The sequence below is a fragment of the Giraffa tippelskirchi genome, chromosome 12 (assembly GCF_054371585.1).
Source record: "Giraffa tippelskirchi isolate mGirTip1 chromosome 12, T2T-mGirTip1v1.2.pri, whole genome shotgun sequence".
Lineage (NCBI taxonomy): Eukaryota > Metazoa > Chordata > Mammalia > Artiodactyla > Giraffidae > Giraffa > Giraffa tippelskirchi.
This window is the reverse complement of record NC_137286.1, coordinates 121,899,399-121,913,062: the sequence shown is the minus strand read 5'-3', so window position 1 is coordinate 121,913,062 and position 13,664 is coordinate 121,899,399.

Below are 13,664 nucleotides of genomic sequence, written 5' to 3'. Positions count from 1 at the left end.
AGATAAGAGGATTAAGCTACAAATTTCTTAAATGGTTGATCCCAAGGAAGATTTTAAATTGGATTATTAAAGATTGCTTCATGACCTTCTAGTTTCCAGTGTGGATTAACTTGTAAAGATCAATACATCCTAAACTCATCTCTCCAAATCCCATGCATACCATTCATTACTGGCAGTAGAGAAATGTGTCTATGGGCTTAAAATAGGGGGAGAGGAAGGAAGGAAAAGAGGTGTATTGGCTGAAGGGCTGCAATGTATTTAGTATAACCTAACCTGCAATGGGAAGGCGATGGCAATAGGAGATGTTAAAGCAAGATAATTAAGGAAACAAAAAGAGAGAAAAAAAAAATGCCAGTTTTAAAAACATTAAATCAAGTGTTGGGCTTCCCAGGTGACTCGGTGATGAAGAAACTGCCTGTCAATGCAGGAGACGCAAGTTCGATCCCTGGGTTGGGAAAATCCCCCGGAAAAGGAAATGGCAACCCACTCTAGTATTCTTGCCTGGGAAACCCCATGGACAGAGGAGCTTGACAGGCCACAGTCCATGGGGACACGACCTAGCAACTAAACAACAAAGATGAAGAGGTATAGGAATTGAAGGCAAAATATAGTACCAAAATATGAATCTCAGGATACTAACAGCAAGTGTGAACTGTTTGGGGGTAAATCAGAGGAAAGGGAGAGAAATATGATGAATAATGGGAGAAAACAGGAAGTAAGTCCTGAGTTGTTTGGTTGCTCAGTCATGTCCAACTCTCTGCGACCCCATGGCCTGCAGCATGCCAGGCTTCCCTGTCCTTCACTATCTCCTGGAGCTTGCTCAAACTCATGTCCACTGAGTCGATGATGCTGTCCAACCATCTCATCCTCTGTCGCTCCCTTCTCCTACCACCGTCAATCTTTCCCAGCATCAGAGTTTTTTCCAAGTGGTTGCCCTAAAACATTGGTTCTCAAATTGTTAAGCACCAGAGGAGCGCCATATGAGAATGGGTTAGAAATGCAGATCCCCAGTTCTTGCCCCAGATGTATTGAATCAGAAACTCTGACTGGGATCCAGCAATCTGTGTCTTAACAAACCCACCAGGTGATTCTGGAACAACTGAAGTTTTAGAAACACTTCCTGGAATGTCAGCTAGAGTTTGCAGCTTGCTTTAATGGGAGTAGGGAACTCAGCCTAATTTCAGGGGCCAGTTTCTGTCTTGACTGTTAGATATTAAAGGTTTTTTCTTTAAAACAGCTACCCCCAGTTTTTGCATTGCATTTTAGATTTCAGGGATCAGTCACAAACTGTTGTGTTAAAAAGATCTGCCGCAGAGAATGTCATTTTTTTCTAACCACTGAGAGTTACAACGAGCTTTTTATAGCGCTGAAAATAAAAGACCTAAAAAGAGAAAACTTAGTGAACTTGCTGCTGACTCATTTGTACCAACTGATACAATTTATGAACCATCATCAATTTTCACTCTAGCTATTATATCGTGACTGTAGGCAATTATTTACAACAATGCTTCACAGAACTTTAACACTTAGTCAAGCACAAAGGTTCCTATTGTGTATTTCATAATAGATAACATCAGGTTCCATAGCACATCCTCTTCATTTTGGGGACAGGAGCTTAGAGAACAGAAAGTACTCTGTAAAACAAAATGTAATCTATTTTAGGACATTTATTCCTACCTTAGTAAATCCAAGGAGCAAAAGGCAATTTACTTGATGAAAAAAATAAATGATTTTCTTCTCAATGGGTTTATGAGTCAGGGTCTAGTTAGGAGACAGAAACCACACCAATTATTTAAACAGGAAAAGTTCAATATAAAGAATTGTTAGGTAATAGAAGGTGGTCGTCTACTAAACTGAGTAAAAGGAGTCCAGCAATGTCAGATGCAAAAAAATAAAGCTAATATCTGTAAGCTGTGAAAACAGACAGTAAAGGAACTAAGTACCAAGAGATCTTCCTCTACCCCCACTGCCACCACCCCAGGCTAAGATTTGAGCCTTTTCAGAGAGAAAGCAGCTACTATAGTAACACAGCCTGCCATGCAGCCCAAGAAGTGGCCTGAGTGCAGGCTGGCACTGGTCTGTGGAAGGAGCCCACCATTGCTGGAGGTGGTGAGGGGCTGGGAGTGATACACCTTTTGTCAGAAGGTGAAGGCAGGTCAGAGCAGAGCTGTTCAGGCATGTGGTAGGGAGATCATGGCCTCAAGATATGACTGAGCTCCTCTGCACCTTAGGCTGCGAAGGGAAGGAAGGGAAGTGTCCTACTGAGGCTATTGCCTAGAGGGGCACACCAGTGCCCCCTACTGGCAAAGTCTAATATTCCCTTTGTTGTTGTTCAGTCACTAAGTCACGTCTGACTCTTTGTGACCCCCTGGACTGTACCCCATGGTGTCCTCTATCCATCAAATTCTCCAGGCGAGAATACTAGAGTGGGTAGCCTATCTCCTCGCCAGGGAATCTCCCCAACCCAGGGATCGAACCTCAGTCTCCTACATTGCAGGCAAATTCTTTACCGTCTGAGTCATCAAGTAATGAGCCTCAAAGAATTTCCTGGATCCCAGATATAGTATTCTCTGCCTCTATGTGTGGTAGCAACTCAACTTCTCCTGAGGAATTGGGATCACTTATACCAGCCAGTTGAGTACCTTTTGTTTTTCTTCCTGTCACCTTTGAATGTCAAGGTGGAAATCTTATCTTTCAATCCAATAGAACGATTATTTTGTCTTCTGGTGGAATCATTTTTTCCTGAGAAATAAGACTTCCAAACCAGTGGAGCTCAAAACTGCTAGCACAGGAAGCAAAGATTCTGCAAGTGGGTTACTAGGCAGACCAGAAAAAGAAGCTGCTCCTACTTCTACCTCTTGGTCTCTACTACCCTGTAGGGGAGTAGAGAGTACCATACAAGTCTCTGATTCAAAGTATTTGTATAAATGTATTCCCTAAGACAGACTCCTTATCGTCAAGGTAGTTTTTTCTCCCAAGCTGGAACTATAATTGAATTTTTGTTGGATTGGCCAAAAAGTTCATTCAGATTTTTCCATAACTTCTTATGAAAAACCCGTACAAACTTTTTGGCCAGCCCAATACATGTACTAATCAGTTAGGCCAACTGCTTCTAGGCCTCTGGCTTCATACATTTTCCTAAAAGAGAGGACTTTTTTAATGTTTGTTTTTAGAGAAAAAAGTGAAAATGGCTTAGATCAAGTGTGGCTTTAACCATAGTAGAATATTTGACAAATGCTGTGAAACATTTAGGGAAATACGGATTAAATGGATGGCTTGGATTGGAAAATAGTTGAACACCCATTTTCAAAAGATTCGCTGGTCAGTGTCACCTGAGAAGGACATGTCTAATGTATCAATACAGAAGAGTATTCTGGGCCCACTACTGTATCACACAGTGGTAAGTGGCGTGGCTCATGATATGATTGGAGTGGGTATGATTGGAGATTTATTTCATCAAATCTATGATGAAATAAAATTGGAAGGAACATAGAATAAATTGAATGAGTTAGGATATTAAAATATTTAGACCCTAAATTTGGGACTTAATTTAACAAGATTAAATACTAGTAAGCTCTTGTGGAGTTATGCAACCTGATACTGAAGTTCATATAGAAAAATAAACAGCAAGAGTAGCCAGGAAACCCTGAAAAAGGAAACACTACCAGGGAACTAGCCCTGCGTGCATCCATGCTAAGTCACTTAAGTCGTGCCTGACTCTGTGCGATTCCATGGACTGCAGCCCACCAGGCTCCTCTGTCCATGGGATTCTCCAGGCAAGAATACTGGAGCGGGTTGCCGTGCCCTCCACCAGGGGATCTTCCCGACCTAGGGATTGAACCTGCATCTCTTCCATCTCCTACTTTGGCACGCAGATTCTTTACCATTAGTGCCACCTGCAAACCCCAGGAACTAGCCCTACCAGTTATTAAAACATAGTGCATACAAATCCGCCATAATTAAAACAATGTGGTACTGGCACATGAATAGACAAACAAGCCAGTGAAATATAACAGACTAGCCAAAACTGCTGCTAAGTCGCTTCAGTCATGTCTGACTCTGTGCGACCCCATAGATGGCAGCCCACCAGGCTCCTCCGTCCCTGGAATTCTCCAAGCAAGAACACTGGAGTGGGTTGCCATTTCCTTCTCCAATGCATGGAAGTGAAAAGTGAAAGAGAAGTCGCTCAGTCGTGTCCGACTCTTTGCGATCCCATGGACTGCAGCCTACCAGGCTCCTCCATCCATGGGATTTTCTGGGCGAGAGTACTGGAGTGGGATGCCATTGCCTTCTCCAGCCAAAACTAGATCCAAATATTTATGAAAATTTAGTACATGAGAAAGGTGCCTATTCAAATCTCTGGGTTAAAGATGGACTTTTTAATATGTGGTGCTGGGACAACTGGGTAGCTGTTTGTATAAAGATAAAATTAGATTAATATCTCACACCATAAACAAAAATAAACTCCAAATAAATTAGGAATTTATGCATAAATTTAAAAAAAACATGGAAGTACTAAAGGAAAAATAGATGAAGTCCTCTTCAACCTCCATGCAATAAGAGACTATCTAATCATGACTCAAAATCCAAAGGCAATAAGAAAATAATAAATTTGACTACATAAATTTTAAAATTTTGTATGACAAGAAAACCATAAAAAAGTCAAAGTATAATTGAAAGTTGGGAGAAATGTTGATACATGATATAGACAAAGGGTTAATAATCTTAATATACGACCAATCTTAAAATTGAGGGAGAGTAGCTAAAGCAGTGCTTACTAGGATATTTACGGCATTAAATATTTATATGAAAAGGGAAGAAAAGTCTGAAATCAATAAAGTAAGTTTTGAATTTAGGAACTAGCAAAAGAAGAGAAAAAATAAAACCAAAGCAAAAATATAGCTGATGACAATTACTGAACTTTAATTAGTATACATAATTTTCCAAACAAATGGCTAGGAAAAAAGTGATTTTATAATTCATAACTCTTATTTTAAAATAATTTAAGTACTTATTTTTGCTTTCTCTTAGTATATAAGCCAGAGTTATAATGTATAAGACCAATACAAAGGAGCATTATTGTCTGAATTATGTCCCCTCCTCCCCAAATTCTTACATTGAAATCCTATCTCCAGTACGTCAACCTATTTGGAGATAGTGCCTTTCAAGGAGGTTCAAGGTAGAATGATGTGGGCACTGATCCAACATGACTTATAGGAAGAGATTAGGACACAGACACAGTTACAAAGAAAAGACCCCTCCAGGACACAGTGGGAAGATGGATCTCTGCAAGCCAAAGAGAGAGGCTTGGAAAAAAATCAGACTCGCTGACAAATTGCAACTTGATCTTGGGCTTCCTAGCCTCCAGAAATAAATTTATTTTGTAAGAAATAAATTTCTGTTGTTTAAGCCACTGAGTCTGTGTTACTTTGTTATAACAGCCCTAGAAAATGGATACCAGGATTTTCAATATTTTTCCCCCACATTTGAATACATGCCCACTATATGCTAAGCTAAAACAAATCATACCTTTTTTTTTTTTTGCACTGTGCTATATAAAGCCCCACAATAACATGTGTTGTTGTTCAGTCGCTATGTCATGTCCAACTCTTTGCGACCCCGTGGACTACAACACGCCAGGCTCCTATGTTCTCTTGATCTCCTGAAGTTTGCTCAAGTTCGTGTCCATTGAGTCAGTGATGCCATCCAGCTGTTTCATCCTCTGCCACCCCTTTCTCCTCCTGCCCTCAATCTTTCCCAGCATCAGTGAGTCGGCTCTTTGCATCAGGTGGCCAAAGTATAGAAGCTTCAGCTTCAGCATCAGTCCTTCCAATGAATATTCAGGACTGATTTCCTTTAGGATTGACTGGTTTGATCTCCTTGCAGTCCAGGGGACTCTCAGGAGTCTTCTCCAGCACCACAATTCAAAAGCATCAATTCTGCGCTCAGCCTTGTTTATGGTCCAATTCTCACATCCGTACATGACTACTGGAAAAACCATAACAATAACATGTAAATGCAGTTTAGCCATGGACAAATTTTAAAGAAAAACATTATTTTCCTGCTCAGCTGCACTTTCACAAAAAGTAAAAAAGCAAATAGTAAATTTTATACTACATTTAACTGAGAATGTCTTAAAGATCTCCAAATAGGTGCTCACTAACAACTGAATACTCACAGATGATAATTTGAGGCCAGGGAACTGACAACTAGAACTGAGTAGAGACAGGGTCCGTGCGTCAGTGGAGCTAGAATCCAAACGATGCTATCTGGGGTTTTACTCTTCTTACAAAATAGGCGCAACTCTTGTATTTGCAATTGTTCTGAGGAGTAATTACAGGAAATTTCTTTCCAGTACAATGTTTCAAAACTAACATACTGCTTTTTTTTTCCACTGGGGAAAAAAAACTGTCTTACTAGTTGATATATGAAGATGTGTTGACAAATGAGAGTTTTGTCTGCTCTCTGCAGTTTGGTACAAGATGTATAATCCGTTCCCATCCCACACATCTACATTACTCAACTCTGTCACTGAATAATTGAAAGTTAGCTCACACTTAGGCACTTACTGCATTGTTTTCTCATGCATTCTTAATGTTGCATTGCTAATAAGTTGATAATGTACCCCCTTGCGTTAGAAATAAATAATCAAATGTGCTGAAGTTTGGGGATATGAGTTTCAGTTTTCCTTTCCTCCGTTATATTGAGTTCATGACTTTGATCACTTGGGCCAATGGTTAGGGTTAAAAATGGCCCATCCTCTTTTGAACATTGAATAATCATTTGGGGGAAGATCTTTCTGGAAATGAATTAATTTTATCAGAAAAGGAGAGAGGCAGACATAGCCATAGTGCTTGCTAGGAAAGATTGCCAACACGTAGTTGTTGCTAAAAACTATATGAAGCTTTCTCAGGCTTGGTCTATAACTTTTATGATTAATAATAAGCAGATTCATTCCATTCATTCATTCATTCACTCAGTCAGTCCATAGAGATTCGCTGAATGCCTACTCTAAGATGCTATCTTACATTGAGTTCCCTAGAAGCAAAACCTGAGCTGGAGATTCTCACTGCAGAGAAATGATTAGTTGAGAGTGATCTCAGGACAGTGTGGGTGAGAGAGGCAGGTTAGCACAGGAGATAAACACTTAGCAGGGATGTAATCTTTTTGGGCTCCAAAATCACTGCAGATGGTGATTGCAGCCATGCAATTAAAAGACGGCTTACTCCTTGGAAGTTATGACCAACCTAGATAACATATTAAACAGCAGAGACATTACTTTGCCAACAAAGGTCCATATAGTCAAGGCTATGGTTTTTCCAGTAGTCATGTATGGATGTGAGAGTTGGACAGTGAAGAAAGCTGAGTGCCAAAGAATTGATGCTTTCGAACTGTGGTGCTGGAGAAGACTTTTGAGAGTCCCTTGGCCTGCAAGAAGATCCAACCAGTCCATCCTAAAGGAGATCAGTCCTGGGTGTTCTTTGGAAGGACTGATGTTGAAGCTGAAACTCCAATACTTTGGCCACCTCATGCGAAGAGTTGATTCATTGGAAAAGACCCTAATGCTGGGAAGGATTGGGGGCAGGAGGAGAAGGGGACGACAGAGGATGAGATGGCTGGACGGCATCACTGACTCAATGGACATGGGTTTGGGTGGACTCCGGGAGTTGGTGATGGACAGGGAGGCCTGGCCTGCTGCGATTCATGGGGTCACAAAGAGTCCGACACGACTGAGAGACTGAACTGAACTGAACTGAACTGAATCTCATTGGGACACTAGCTTCAGCCCAGTCCTAAGGGAAATTCTCGTCTCATTTTGATGGAAAGGGGCCAACTTTTGGGCCTTCTGTCAGTCAATTATTGAATAGGGGCTATATTCCCCAGGGTGTGGCTGCTCCAGGCTCCTGATCCTCTGAAGGGAAGACAGCAGTTCTCCTGGGTCAAGGACAGCTTGAGTTGCTAACAAGAGGTACTCAGACGTGCTAGGGGATGGACAGATCAGCCAGATCAAACTGAGAGATGTGGGGGTGGGGAGGGGACACCAACTTTGTCCAGCAGATATGATCTTGACTTGCTAAATTTTTAAATTTTTGAAAATGCAACGATATAAAGTACCTTAGAGATTAGATAACATTACCACTCATTTTTCACGTAAAGAAAACTGAGGTTCAAAGACAGCCTTGAAAGTACTCGACTTAGCGTAACACAGATTAAAGCACAATTTAACTTTCAGCAGTTCAACTTTCATTATATCCCAGTTCCTAATTCCAGAAATGTTTCTTTTGATTAATATATAGATAGAAGAAAACTCCCTGGAGGAGGAAATCACAACCCACTCCAGTATTCTTGCCTGGAGAATTCCTTGGATGGAGGAGCCTGGGGGGCTACGGTCCATGGGGTTGCAGAGAGTCGGACACAGCTGAGCAACTGAGCATGCATGCAGCAGAAAACATCTCTGATCTTTTCCTTTCAGAGAATGAAAGGACTTGATACACATTTTGGAGCAAAATGAATCTTGTTTGTAATGGGAAAGAATTAACTGCTCAAGAACAAATATATGGACTTCTCCTGCTTGCAATGAGTTTAAGAAGAGTTCAACATCTAAATTTAGATGAAAATGAAAAAAATAAAAAGGTAACCTCAAACTGGAGATAAGAATAAGAAACAAAAGATCAATTTATTCCTATCACAAATGATGAGGCAGAAAAACTCCAGGCTGGAATAACGCCTAAAAATGAAAGAGCGGAAAGAGATGCCTCACCGCTGGATATTTTTTAACAGCGCTAAGTATTTTGACCACATTTTATGTGGAAGAATCTTGAAAGAAGCTGAGAGTTAGGCTTCTATTTTTGAGTCTTCAGACTTAACATAGACAAAACCAGGAATTTTCCTCTTTTCTTAAAACATCCTGGCTTTATAAATATATTTATGCTGTCTTTAGGCATTACGTAACTGTACCAAACAGTCAAAATGTGAGGAATAGAAATTCCATTTACTTTATCTGTTTATATCAAGACTTCTTAACCTGAAGTTCTTGGATGCTCAAACTCTCATGGATAGAATTCAGCAGGTTGTTGTCTTGATGGGTAAAAATATTTAGATTCTTGTTTTCAGTAATATTTAACTGAAATTTAGAAAGTCCTCCAGGTATGAGTGTTGGCAAAAAATTTTAGTTCCTGTGACATTATAACCAATCAAAATCACAGAGACTTTCAAATCACAGTGAAGTTGTTGTATATATCTCAAAATACCATTTATGCTCATCACTCCCTTAAAAATACTGCAGTGTTAGCTCTCAGCCTCCTTGTCCACAGACAGTCTTGCAGCGGAACTGGCCAACTGCAGAGCAATCCTGGGCCTCCACGTGGTGAAGCTATGTAACCTCATAATAGAAATTTAATTCAAACAACTTTAGAGATTTTTGAGAGAACCTTTCCATTCCTTGTTAAGCAAGCAATGGAAGCTTTAATTAAAGTTATGAAAATATGTTTTTGAGAAAGTGGATTGTCAGTACTCGAAGCCAAAACACAGTAACTGGAAGTAAACTTGATGTGATTGGACATGTATAGTGCTCTGTCAAAGGAAGTTTTTCATTCTTATTCATGCTAAGTAACAACAGGCTTCACACTGATAACTGTTGTAAAAATAAAATTTAAATTTGAGTTGCCTGTACTTTAAATGTTATTTAGCATATTTTTAAAGCTCATATATTGTTACAGTACAAAAAAACATTAATTTGTTCAATATAATTGATTTTGTTTGTAATCATATTATTCAAAACATTTATTTTCACTTAATTAAAAAAATGTTTATTGAAACTTAGCAGGAGCCAGTCATTGCTAGGCAAAAATGATGAATATTTTTACCTCATACTTACCAACAACAAATTTTTAACGTGCATAAGTTATTTAGTACTAATACAAATGTCTGCATAAACTTCAAAGATGATAATCAATGAATTTACATTGTTTTCAAACCCTGTTGCCCTTTGAATTGCTCTTAAGCTCACCTGCGGTCTTAACATCAAAGCAGCTTTAATGGTCTCACTTGGCTACACACAGTCACTTATCCATGCTTAGTTAGACACAAGGTAATCTATCAGATTAAAGAGGGAATGGATTTTACAGTTTGAAAATGAAAACTATATAAGAAATGCTGGCTATATTTGAATTTAAATATGTAAAATAAAATGAATATATAAAAAATAAATACATTTAAATTAAAACATTATTCTTTTTTTCCAAACTTTAAACTCTTTCTTTTGTATTGGGGTATAGCCAATTAACAATGTTGTGGTAGTTTCAGGTGAACAGTGAAGGGACTCAGCCATGCATATGCGTGTATCCTTTCTCCCCCAGGCTCCTCTCCCATCCAGGCTGCCATAGTAACATTGAGTAGAGCTCAATGTCCTATTCAACAGAGCCTTGTTGGTTATCCCATTTGAATACAGCTGTGTGTACAGGACCTTCCCAAACTCCCTAACTACCCCTTTCCCCTGGCAATCATAATTTCATTTTCTAAGTCTGTGAGTCTCATCATGTTTTGTAAGTTCATCTGTATCATTTCTTTTTAGATTCCACATATAAGGGATGTCACATGATAGTCCTACTTCTCTGTCTGACTTACTTCACTCAGTATGATACTCTCTAGGTCCATCCATGTTGCTAAAAATGGCATTGTGTCATTCTTTTTAATGACTGAGCAATATGCTATTGTATATATGTAACACACCTTTATCCATTCCTCTGTTGATGGACATTTAGGTTGCTTCCATGTCTTGGCTATTGGTAGGGATCCATCAGCTTTATTGGACTGCCAAAGGGGTCCATGATATAAAAGAAGGTTAAGAACCTTTGATTTAGATGTAAGTTGTTATTTATGTATATCATGACACTGAATAATTGCTTGCACTGGCATTTGCTTCTGTGTTCTGATTTAAATAATTTTATTATTTCCTTAACTCATATGTCTTCCTATTTTTATACCTTTAATGAGGCATATTTTACATATCATAAAATCACTCATTTCAGGTGTATAATTCAGTCATGCAATTAGTTAGCTTTATGGACTCAATTTTAGAACATTTTCATCCCCTAATGAGATCACTCATGGAAACTGATGGTCCTTAGATCATTAGTAGGCTTCCCAGATGGAGCAGTGATAAAGAATCTGCCTGCCAATGCAGGAAACATGGGATCTATCCTTGGGTTGGGAAAATCCCCTGCAGGAACAAATGGCAACCCATTCCAGTAGTCTTGCCTGGGAAATCTAATGGACAGAAGAGCCTGGCTGGCTACATGAAGTTGCGAAGAGTTGGACACAACTGAACACTCAGATCATTAGTAGGTGTATTAAAAATGTATCTCAACTCCTCCTCATTATTATAGTGTTTTTTAGGTTATGAGAATGCACCTATATAATGAGAGTCCTGTAACTATGCTAACACTTAGCATGCATGACTGGTATACATTTTAGAAACACATTTAATTAAAAGATATTCATTCTAATCAATTTAGGCAGTAGTCATCATAGATGGTAAAACTGGTGTGTAAATTTTTGAGGAGTAATAAGAGTTGTGTGTGTGCTTAGTCAGTCAGTCGTGTCTGACTCTTTGTGACTCCATGAACTGTAGCCTGCCTAGCTCCTCTGTCCATGGGATTCTCCACGCAAGAATACTGGAGCGTGTAGCCGTTCTCTTCTCTAGGGGATCTTCCCAACCCAGGGTTTGAACCCGGGTCTCCTGCATTGCAGGTGAATTCTTTACCATTTGAGACACCAGAGAAGTCCAATAAGATAGTTTCATAATCTCAAATTATGTTTCCACAAAGTATGTATTAATTACAAGAGATAACATAGTAATGCTACAGTGGAGAAAAGGACAGATACCACGTTAGCCAAATGATCAACATTAACCTCAACCCTAGTGGGACAAATCAACAGTGCATTCGTCCTACTATAGTGCACTGAGAGGAACACAACCTCATTTCTATCACAGTCCTACCAAAAGTGCATAACTTGAATCTAATCATGAGAAGTATTAGATAAACCTTAATTTGAAGGACACTCTATAAAATCCTTGTCTTGCACTCTTTAAAAATGTCTGCTTCAAAAAATACAAAGAATGTCTCCGGATTTCCATACTGAAGGAAAGTAAAGAGATACAACAACTGAATGTGATGTGTGATCTTCAGTTTCTTTTGCTATAATTGACATTACTGGACAATTAGTGGAATCTGAATAAGTGATGTATAGTGCATAATAGTGTTGTATCAGTATTAATTTCCTAATTTTGAAAATTGTACGGTGGCTATATAGATGCTCTTGGTTTTAGGAAATATTCACTAAAGTACATAGCAGGAAAGAAATTGTATCTGAAACTTACTCTTGAATGATTCACAAGTGTACGTGTTGCAGGTGTGGATGTGGGTGGGCACACACATGAGAGAGGGAAAGAGAGAGAGAATGCAGAAGAGTGAGTACAATAAAAATTGAGGAATCTGGGTGGAGTTTATTCCAGAATTCTCTGTACTATTTTTGAAACTTTTCTGTAAGTACAGTATTATGTTAAAAGAAAACAAAATAAAAGACCTTTCTAAGTGTACACACTGTCATACTGAATACTGAAAGTTCTGATACCTTAATTTTACACTCCACTCAGTTATTTTTAGCTACTGCAAATGTTCTCCGTAGGTGTTTTGCTGTGCTCTATTTGCTTCTTTCATTTGAGTTTTGTGTTCTCCTCTTTTGTTTATTATCTCCCTAGGGCAGATGATGCTAAGTTGCAAACATACGGCCATTTTCATTTTCTGCCAATCACTCACACACACACAAATGCCCCCAAAGAACAATAGTTGTGATAAACTAAAATAAGATATGGAAATGTGGGGCAGAATGAGTCATATTATTTTGCAAGTCAGCAGCGTTGGTTGGCTGCTGATTCAATTTGTGACGTTGGGAAAAAAACAGGTCATTGCCTTGTGCTTTATTCTCCTCATAATCTTTTTCATTATGGAGTGTTGGAAAGATTAATTTATAATTGTGCATCACTTTGAATCTCCATGATTTAGGTATTATGGGAGTGATCACAATTAAATGTTCCTATAAATAGCATACTTATGAAAATCTTCTTGGTATTTTGGTGGTTGCTTCAGAATTATGAAAGCTTTTCATAAGGCTCAAAATATTACAAGCCTTGGCTTGTGGTAAACTTCCTCCCTGTAGACGTTGTATTGTTGAATATTATTGAAGACAACAGGAATTCTGCAAGAGATTTATAGACCACCAGTATTTTGTCTATTTTGTCTTTTCATTCCTAGACTGGAAGTGCCTAAATTATTGTTTTTCCTTCAAAGTTTTGCCCTCTGCACAAGGTCTGCTATATTTGCTTGCATGGTACCCAGCTACCTGTTATCTGGAACTGAGTTTAATTTAGGGAAACATGCTTCCTCCAACTCAGTTCATATGATTTGATTGGGACTGACCTAGAAAGATGGGGTCCTTGATGCAGATCTGGCCAATCAGAGTGGCACATGCCCTATCTACAGTGATGATGGGAATAGGCATGTGATTCGAGGGACCTGGAGTCCCTCATACAACTCATTCTAACATTAGTAAGAAACAGGTGATCTCTTTTCTCTGGGATTGCTAAATTGAGAAAATGTAAG